Genomic DNA, 11,379 nt, shown 5'->3' on the forward strand with positions numbered 1-11,379 from the left:
GAGAGAGAGAGAGAGAGAGAGAGAGAGAGAGAGAGAGAGAGAGAGAGTCAGGAAAGAGAAAGAGAAAATGATTCTCTTCTTTTGGTTTTGCTTATATCAGGTTATTTATTACTTGTGTTGTGCTGGGTGTAGTTTGCCTCTTTGGGTTGGAGTTTTCCTTCTAGTATCTTCCAAAGGTCTGGATATGTGCACAGGTACTGTTTAAATCTGGTTTAAATCATAGAATATCTTGTTTTCTCCCTCTATGGTGATTAAAAGTTTTGCTGGGTACAGTAGCTAGGGTTGACATCTGTGGTCTCTAGAGACTGTAAAATATCTGTCCAGGCACTTTTGACTTATAGAGTTTCTGATGAGAAATTGGGTATAATTCTGATGGGCTTTTCTTTATATGTGATGTGGTATTTTCCCCTTGTAGCTTTTAATATTTTTCTTTATTTTGTACACTTAATGTTTTGATTACTATATGGCAGGATGATTTTCTTTTCTGGTCCAATCTATTTGGTGTTCTATAAACTTCTTGTATGTTTATAGGCCCTCCGTTTTTAGGTTGGATAAGTGTTCTTTATGATTTTTTGAAAATGTTTTCTGGCTTTGGAGCTGAGTGCCTCCTCCTTCTTCCATTCCTATTATTTTTATGTTTGATCTTTTCATAGTGTCCCATATGGGGCACTTGGATGCTTTGTGTCAGGCAATTTAACATTTTTTTGACTGATGTATTGATTTCTTCAACAGTCTTCTACCGTTGAGATTCTCTCTTCTATCTCCTGCATTCTGTCTGATGCTTGGTCTGTATCCTATTACTCTTAAGTTTTGTCTCTTCATGTTTTCTTGAATTTCTTGGATGGTCTGTGTCAGGAATGTTTTAGATTTAACATTTTCTTTGATGGATACATTGATTTCTTCCATTGTATCTTCCACACAAGAGATTTTTTTTTCTTCTATCTCTTGTAGTCTATTGGTTATACTTACCTCTGTAGTTCCTGTTTCTTCCCTAAGGTCTTCCTTTCCATGATTTCCTCTGTTTCTGTTTTCTTTAAGTTTTCCAATGCTACTTTCAGATCTTGAGCTGTTTTGTTGATTTCCTTCACCTATCTGACTGTATTTTCCTTCAGTTGCTTCAGATGTTTGTTTGAACATTTCTCTGTTTCTTTTATTTCTTTCAGTGATTTAATTATTTCCTCTCTAAAAAGGCCACAAACTGGCTGCATCTTCCTGTATTACTTTACAGATGACCATAATCTGTTTGTCTTTATCATCCTCTCTTTCTTTACAGATTTTATTGGTTTCCTCTACTATCACAAGCATAGATTTGAGGTCATCTTGAATTTCATTTATGTTGGGGTGTCCAGGATTGCTTGCACCTGGATAACTGGGTTCTGGAGATGCCATATTGCTTTGTCTTTTGTTGTTTGCACATTTAGGCTGACCTCTATCTATTGAGCTATCTTAGGTATTGACTATTAGTTTCTGGTTCTTCCTGGAATTCTGGGGTGGGGAGAATCCCCTTGGCAGGAAGATGATTTTTCCTGAAGGAGGCCTCCTCAACTTTTAGGTCAGGTCACCAAATGGCTGGTGTTCTCAGGAATTGCCACAGCTCTCCTCAGCCATATAAATATGAATGGTAACTATGGTTTTTGTTAGTCATGGGGGCTCTCCTCTCACTGGAGAATTCCTGGAGACAGCTGCCCTGCTGCTGCATTTCTTGCTCTGAATTTATTGAGATGCTGCTGCTGTTCTTACACTGTTTTCCAGGCACAGAACTGTTGAAAATCCTTGGAATCCTGTGGTTTTATCAGTTTACTCAGGGATAACTGGTTGTACCTTGGAGCAGTATCTCCAGTATCTCCTTGGAGCAGTATCTGGAAGCTGATCTCGGGGATCCCAGGCTTCTGTAGGTCTGAGATTACCCAAGCAGTAAGCAGGTGAGCATAGCTCTCATTCATGCAGTAGGAGGCTAGAGCCGGGAGCCTGCAGGAACCAAGCTTGCAGGAACCAAGGAAGTTTTCTGGCCTTGGGTGTTCTGAGGTCTGACCTGATGTTTCCTCCCAGTGTGGGGTTTCCTCCCAACAAGGAGACCCAGTCTGTGGTGTTTTAGTGTCCATAGTTCCATCTGGAGTTTTGCGTAGAATATGCAAGTACAGGCGTTTAGTGGCTACAAACTGGCATTTGGTGCCTGCAGGAACCCAGGAACTTTTCCTGAGAATTTTTTCTGTGTGTGTGTATTTGGGGGGGGGTTTCAGCTGAGTGCTCTGAGTTCAGACCTTTTCTTTTATTCACTGTGGGGTTTCCTCCTGACAGGAAAACCCAATCTCTGGTGCCCTGGGGTCCTCAGTTCTGTCTGGGAAAGAGAGTTGGGCATGCAGCAGGTCTCTGGGCTGGAGGCTAAGGGCCTGTCGGACCCCAGGACCTTTTCGAGTGATTGAATGGGTGAACTGAGGTTTGTACCAATTGCTTCCTTCACCATGGGTGTTTTCTCTCAACTGGAAATCCCAGTCTCAGGTGTTTTGGTGCCCACAATTCAGCCTTGTAAGGTGATCAGAACATGCAGGCATGTGCCTCTGGGCATGTGATTGAGTGCCTTCCGGACTTGGGAAATCTTCCGGGTTTTAGCTGAACCCGATTTAGTATTATACTGTGGGGTTTCCTATTACCTTGGATTCACAATTGCTCATGTTTTGGGTCCAGAGTTCGGTCTAGTTGCTGTGCTGTAACTGCTGAGAACTCCTGGTTCTCAGACATGGTGTCCTCCTGGCACTGCCAACTTGGATCCGCTCCCACCCTGGTGGCATGAGTTTTTATTCAAGGAATACAAATGCTAGTATAATTTAGAAGTTAGCACTATCAAAACTGGATTAAGATGGGCTTCTGACATCTTGAACAGGAAAGTCTCTCCAGAAGGGGGCACTGCCATCCTAATCTACTTAACAGTTTTATAGATACCAATAGAACACTGCTTCAGTGATTGTTGGCATATGAAGTGTGTAAAAAAAAAACTGTGCCTAAGAATAAAAAATTAACAACAATAAGAGAAATCACAGAAGCTGCCAGGACTTCATATTATTGAAATTAGAAAGTGTTTAAAAGAAGTAAATATAAAGCCAGAATTATATGTAAAATATAAGAGAAAATTAAATGAATCAAATATCATGGATAGGAGTGGAGTTTCACATCTGTACTCCCAGAACTGGAGACCAAAGCAGGAGACTCATGAGTTTGAGGCCAGCCTGGGGTACACATCAACACCCAGGCCAATCTAATTTATACATGGAGAAAATCTTTCAACAATGTGTATCATTAATCACATGGTTACAAGGCAAGTCATGGCACTATCTACCCAAAGCAAATTCTTTATCTGATGTTAATGTTTCAACATTAAGCCACAAATATTATTGAAAAGTAAATATTCATTTATCCAATATGCATTTCCTTCAAACTTGGCTTACGTATATAATTTTATACATCTGTTTTTCAGGTATAAAATGTTAAATAATTTCTGAGAAGCAGATGCAGATCTCTGTAAACCACTGACATTACATCATACGATAGAAGTAAACCATATGAGAATACAGGAAGTTCCTAATCTCAATGTCAAGAATATGACAGACAAGGAGCTCTGCTGCTGTCACCGTCTCACAAGTTGTCATATGCCTTTGATCTTCACTAAACTTTACACTTTTCCTTGTGACAGCAGCAGTGAGCTCAGACTGTGCTGTCATGATTTTTACAGCTGCCTCTTCTGATTGGATAAAGGGAGATAGGGATATTAGATATCCAAAAACTCCATGGGATTCTCACACTATGCAAGGAGGACCATGGGGTCTAAAAACATAAGAATTTCAAGTTATACTATGAATAATAAAAAGAGCTTAACATTCCTTAGTTAGTTATCAAGTTTCCACTGTATGTCCTGGTACATTAGATAATATTGGTATTGATTAGAAATGGACTATAACCCTGCTGGCTGAACACAATACTGATTAATATGTCCCCACCTTTGAAATCAGGATAGCTGAAGCTGGAGCTCCTCAGCTTCTGGAACATATCACCCTCTTCCATGGATACCTCCTTGGATGGAGAACCAGGAAATATCAGTCTGAGATGCTTATTATCCTTGTACAATAGAAAACTAAACTCAGCTTTTTTGCTCCAACACATGGAATCTTTTTATTCTCTGGATAAGTGGCTATGTCTACTCCATATATGTGACAAGAAATAGTAGACATAGAAAGGTTTTAAATAACTCATATAAAAATTGACATACTAGGGGGCGGAGCCAAGATGGTGACTAGCACACACAGTTTCTGAGCTGTGGAATAACTAAACTTCTGAGTTGGTGAATGGAAGGACCTCTAACCCAGGAAAACAACGGTGAGGCTTTTTAAACAACAGGGAACATCGCAGGAGGTGAAAACTTTGGTCTCATGTCACCCCAGGGACTTGTTTGGGGAAGGAGAGAAACGATCCTTTGATCTCGCAGCACTCCCCTCCCCCAGACCTCACTCCTCCTCGGCACAGTGGGCTGGTCTTTCTCAGCGCAGACCTAACTGCCTGGGGCCTAAAATTCCTGAGGCGGAGCTCCAAGCCCTTTAGCAGCAAAGGCCAACAGTACGTGTCCCGGAGTCCCAGATTTGAGCAGCGGCTGCACCATCCTCCCAGGGCCCGAGTCTGCTAGACACCATACTAGCTCTGCAGGATTGCCATCACTGATGGTATGGCCCGCCCAATCCCACAGTGACAGAAAATACGCTATTTACTCACCAAAACCAGGCAGAAACATCATACAAGCTAGACACACCAGGCGCTGGGCCTCCCAAGCTTGGAGAGCACAGTGAAGAGACCCCAGGACTCCCCAGAAAGCATCGGGACTAGCGACCCAGTCTCCAGTTACAAAGGGACTTTCTAACCTGGCGGTGGAGCAGCACTGAGCTGGCGGGGCACAACGGCCCTCCAGTTTAAGACTAACCAGTGCCAAACCAGAGAACAGAGAGTCTGGTTACCCCGATCCCTACTGATGTGACCACCCTGAAATCTCCAGCTGCAGCAAGATCTCAGAACCTGGCAGTGACAGCAGCACAGAACTGGAGGAGCACATCAAAGAAGCAGGGCCAAACCAGAGAGCAGAGAGCCTGACTATCCTAATCCCTGCCAAGTGACCTGCCTGTACAGCTAGTCCTCAGCACACGCTGAGAGTTCTCAGTTTCCTGAAGAACTCTCCAGACGCCAGAGAGAGACAGTACCAGTCTGATCTGCAGAATCCAAAAACAAACAGGGAAGGTTTTAGATAAGCCAATGGCCAGGGGTAGGCAAAAGAACACTTCCAACATAAATCAGGACATCATGACTTCACCAGCAAACCCCAAAATCGATGGATACTCCAATTCATAAGAAGCACAGGAAAATGACCTTAAAGCCATGCTTGCTCAATTATTTGAGGCTCATAAGGAGGAAATGAACAAATCTTTCAAAGAGTTGGCCAGTCAATTGGAGGTAAAGAAAGAAGAAATAGACAAAATCCTTAAAGAAACACAGGTAAACATAGCCAAACAAATAGATACACAAGTAGAGGAAAAATTAGTGGCATATAAAAAGGAAATGAACAAAGAAATAGAGGCCATCGTAGAGAGACAGGAATCCAAATTCAAACACATGAAAGAAATGGTGCAAGGCATGAAAACAGAATTAGAATCAATAAAGAAAACACAAAATGAGAAAACCCTTAAGCTGGAGAACTTGAAGAAAAGATCAGGAACCACAAAAGTAAGCATCACCAACAGATTACAAGAGATGGAAGAGAGAATCTCTGGAGCTGAAGACACACTTGCAGAAATTGATACTTCTCTCAAAGAAAAAATAAAATCACAAAAGTTCCAATCACAAAATATCCAAGAAATCAAGGATGCTATGAAAAGACAAAATCTAAGAATAATAGGAATTGATGAAAAAGAAGACTCTAGGCTCCAAGGTCCAGAAAATATTTTCAAGAAAATCGTAGAAGAAAAATTTCCCAAATTAAAGAAAGAGATGTCCATAAATATACAAGAGGCCTACAGAACTCCAAATAGACTAGACCAGAAAAGAAACACATCACGTCACATCATAGTCAAAACACTAAATCTACAGAACAAAGAAAAGATATTAAAAGCAGCCAGGGAATAAGGCCAAGTAACATATGAAGGTAGACCTAACAGAATCACACCGGACTTCTCATCAGAAACTATGAAAGCCAGAAGGGCCTGGGCAAGTATCATGGAGACTCTAAGAGATCACAAATGTCAACCCACAGTACTATACCCTGCAAAGCTTTCAATCAACATAGATGGAGAAAACAAAATATTCCATGATAAAACTAAATTTACGCAATATCTAAACAGCAAGCCAACCCTACAGAAGATACTAGAGGGAAAACTCCAACACCAACGAAAACAAATTCACCCAAGAAAACAGGGCATACAGATAATATCCCAACAAAAATGAAAAGAAAACAAGCAATGAAATAGGGTAAGATCACTGATTCCATTACAAAAGGAACTAACATGAATTGGTCACTATTTTCTATCAATATCAAGGGACTCAACTCACCAATAAAAAGACACAGGCTAACAGAATGGTTACGGAAACAGGATCCAACATTCTGTTGCATCCAAGAAACACACCTATGCAACAAAGATAAACACTACCTCAGAGTAAAGGGCTGGAAAAATGTTTTTCAAGCAAATGGTTCCAGAAAACAAGCTAGAGTAGCCATCCTAATATCTAATAAAATACACTTTCAACCCAAGTTAATCAAAAAAGATAAGGAGGGCCACTATATTCTCATCAAAGAAAAAATCCACCAAGAGGACATCACAATCTTGAATGTCTATGCCCCAAATACAAGAGCACCGACATTCGTAAATGAAACATTATTAAAGCTTAAATCATACATTGATCCTAATACCCTAATAGTGGGAGACTTCAACACTCCACTCTCACCAAGGAACAGATCAACTAGACAGACACCAAATAGGGAAATAAAAGCACTCACAGAATTCCTAAATCAAATGGACCTAATAGACGTCTACAGATCTTTTCACCCAAACTCAAAAGAGTACACCTTCTTTTCAGCACTGCATGGAACCTTCTCCAAAATAGACCATATAGTGGGTCACAAAGCAAGCCTCAACAGATACAAAAGGATTGAAATATTCCCTTGTATACTATCTGACCACCATGGACTAAAGCTGGACCTCAACAAGAACAGAAATAACAAAAAGCCAACACCCACATGGAAACTGAACAACTTGTTACTCAATGACAGCTGGGTTAAGGAAGAAATAAAGAAAGAAATCAAAGACTTCCTAGAATTCAATGAAAAAGAAGATACAACATACCCAAATTTATGGGACACATTGAAAGCAGTGCTCAGAGGAAAATTTATAGCATTAAGTGCCTGCAAGAAGAAATTCGTAACATCACATACAAACAACTTAATGGCCCAAATGAAAAACCTAGAAAAAAAGATGCAGATACACCCAAGAGGAGCAGACGGCTGAAAATAATCAAACTCAGGGCTGAAATCAATCAATTAGAAACAAATAAAACTATCCAAAGAATCAATGAAACAAAAAGCTGGTTCTTTGAGAAAATCAACAAGATAGACAAACCCTTAGCCAAACTAACTAAAAAGCAGAGAGAAACTATCCAAATAGGCAAAATCAGAAATGAAAATGGGGACATAACCACAGACACTGAGGAAATACAAACAATTATTAGGTCATAATACAAAAACCTATATGGCACAAAATTTGAAAATCTAAATGAAATGGATAATTTTCTTGACAGATTCCATCTACCAACATTAAGTCAAGATCAGGTAGAAAGACTGAATAGCCCTATATCTCCCAAGGAAATTGAAGCAGTCATTAACAGTCTCCCTTCCAAAAAAAGCCCTGGGCCAGATGGCTTCAGCGCAGAATTCTACAAGACCTTCAAAGAAGTGCTAACACCAATTCTCCTCAAACTATTCCACAAAATAGAAACAGAAGGAACACTACCAAACTCATTCTATGAAGCCATAGTCACCTTGATACCTAAACCACACAAAAATCTAACAAAAGAAAGAGAACTTCAGACCTATCTCTCTTATGAACATTGATGCAAAAATACTCAATAAAATACTTGCAAACCGAATCCAAGAACATATCAAAGATATCATCCACCATGACCAAGTAGGCTTCATCCGAGGCATGCAAGGGTGGTTCAACATACGGAAATCCATCAATGAAATCCACCACATAAACAAACTGAAGGAGAAAAACCACATGATCATCTCCTTAGATGGTGAAAAAGCATTTGACAAAGTCCAACACCCATTCATGTTTAAAGTCTTGGAGAGATCAGGGATACAAGGCACATCCTAAAGATAGTAAAGGCAATATACAGCAAGCCCATAGCTAACATCAAACTCAATGGAGAGAAACTTAAATCAATCCCACTGAAATCAGGGAAAAGACAAGGCTGCCCATTGTGTCCATATCTCTTCAACATAGTACTTGAAGACCTAGCCAGAGCAATAAGACAACTAAAGGAGATCAAGGGGATACTAATCGGAAAGGAAGAGGTCAAACTGTCACTATTTGCAGATGATATGATAGTATACATGAGCAACCCCAAAAATTCAATCAGAGAACTCCTTCAGCTGATAAACACCTTCAGCAAAGTGGCAGGATACAAAATCAACTCAAAAAAAAGTCAGAAGCCCTCCTGTATACCAAAGACAAAAAGGCTGAGAAAGAAATTAGGGAAACAACACCCTTCACAATAGCCACTAATAACATAAAGTACCTTTGTGTCTGTAACCAAGCAAGTGAAAGACCTGTTTGAGAAAAACTTCAAGTCTCTGAAGAAAGAAATCGAAGAAGATCTCAGAAGATGGAAAGATCTCCCGTGCTCATGGATTGGTAGGATTACATTGTGAAAATGGCCATACTGCCAAAAGCAATCTACAGATTCAATGCAATTCCCATCAAAATACCAACTCAAATCTTTACAGACCTTGAAAAAAAGATTCTCAGCTTCATATGGAGAAACAAAAAACCTAGAATCTCCAAAACGATCCTGCACAACAACAGATCATCTGGAGGTATCTCCATTCCCGATCTTAAGCTGTATTACAGGGCAACAGTAATAAAAACTGCATGGTATTGGCATAAAAACAGAAAGGAGGATCAACGGAACTGCATAGAAGACCCAGAAATAAACCCACACACCTATGAATACTCGATATTTGACAAAGAAGCCAAATTAATTCAATGGAAAAAAGACAGCATCTTCAACAAATGGTACTGGACCAACTGGATGTCTACATGCATAAAAATGAAAATAGATCCATATTTATCACCCTGCACAAAACTAAAGTCAAAGTGGACAAAGGACCTCAACATAAAACCAGATACACTAAATCAGTTGAAAAAAAAGTGGGGAACAACCTAGAACTCATTGGCACAGGAGACAACTTCCTGAACAGAACACCAACAGCCCAGGCTCTAAGAGCAACAATCAATAAATGGGACCTCATGAAACTGAAAAGCTTCTGTAAAGCAAAAGACACTGTCATCAAAACAAATTGACAGCCTACAGATTGGAAAAGAATCTTCACCAACCCTTTATCTGACAGAGGGCTAATATCCAGTATATATAAAGAACTAAAGAAGCAGAAAAGCAACAAACCAAGTAATCCACTTAAAAAAATGGGGAACAGAGCTAAACAGAGAATTCTCGAAAGAGGAACATTGAATGGCAGAGAAACACTTAAAGAAATGCTCAAACTCATTAGCCATTAGGGAAATGCAAATTAAAACGACCCTGAGATTTCACCTTACACCCATCAGAATGGCCAAGATGAAAAACTCAAGTGATAGCACATGCTGGAGAGGTTGTGGAGAAAAGGGAACCCTCCTCCATTGCTGGTGGGAATGTAAACTGGTTCAACCACTTTGGAAGTCAATCTGGCGCTTTCTCAGACAACTAGGAGTAGTGCTACCTCAAGACCCAGCTATACCACTCCTAGGTATATACCCAAAATTTGCTCAAGTACACAACAAGGACATTTGTTCAACCATGTTCGTAGCAGCTTTATTTGTAATAGCCAGAACTTGGAAACAACCCAGATGTCCATCAACGGAGGAATGGATACAGAAATTGTGATATTTTTACACAATGGAATACTACTCAGCAATCAAAAAGGAGGAAATCATGAAATTCGCAGGCAAGTGGTAGGATCTAGAAAAGATCATTCTGAGTGAAGTATCCCAGAAGGAGAAAGACAAACTTGGTATATACTCGCTTATATAGACCTACAAGATATGATAAACATAATGAAATCTACACACCTAAAGAAGTTAATCAAGAAAGTGGACACAGGCGAAGGTGATTAATCCTCATTTAGAAAGACAAATGGGATGTGCATTGAACTTATGACAGGAGTCTACCACAAAAGGCATCTGAAAGACTCTACCTAGCAGTGTTTCATAGCAGACACTAAGACTCATAACCTAACCCTCGGCAGAGTGCAGGGAATCATATGAAAAAAGGGGAGTTGGTATGATATGGAAAGGATAGGAGCTCTACAAGGACCAAATATATCTGGGCACAGGGTTTTTTTCTGAGACTGACACTCAACCAAGGACCATCTATGGATATAATCTAGAACTTCTGCTCGGATGTGGCCCGTGGTAGCTCAGTAACAAAGTAGTTTTCCAAAGTAAGGGGAACAAGGACTATTTCTAACAGGATCTCAAGGTCAGGCTCCTTGACTCTCCCCACCCCCAGGGGAGGAACAGTCCTGTTAGGTCACGGAGGAGGACTTTACAGCCAGCCCTGAAGATACCTTATAAAACAGGGTCAAATGAAAGGGGAGGAGGTCCTTCCATATCAGTGGACTTGGAAAGGGGCAGGGAGGAGACCAGGGAGGGAGTGTGGGGTTGGGGAGGGAATGAGGGAGCGGGATACAGCGGGGACATAGAGTTAACAAAATGTAACTAAAAAGAAAAATAAAATTAAAAAAAAAAAAACAAATGCAGAATAAAGTAGAAAAAAAAGGAAAAAAATTGACATACTATTCTTAGTTAAAATAAGGAGCATAATTCCTCATGATATAGAAGTTTATTACTGCATTCAAGAGACAGGAGGGCCTTATCCAGAGTGACAGATATGAACATAAAACTGTCCTGCTTTAGGAGCCTATAGGCATAGGTACTGCTTCCCTCTGGAGGGCCTGCACAGATTGTTGGAGTCACTAGGAGAGGATGAGGTTAGAGAACTTTAAGTATCCTGTCAGAGCTGAGTGTTCTTTGACACCTGCCTCTTGATGTAGAGAAGATAAATCTATTAGCAACCCTT

The sequence above is a fragment of the Psammomys obesus genome, unplaced genomic scaffold, assembly GCF_907164565.1.
Source record: "Psammomys obesus unplaced genomic scaffold, mPsaObe1.curated_primary_1811, whole genome shotgun sequence".
NCBI classification, from domain to species: domain Eukaryota; kingdom Metazoa; phylum Chordata; class Mammalia; order Rodentia; family Muridae; genus Psammomys; species Psammomys obesus.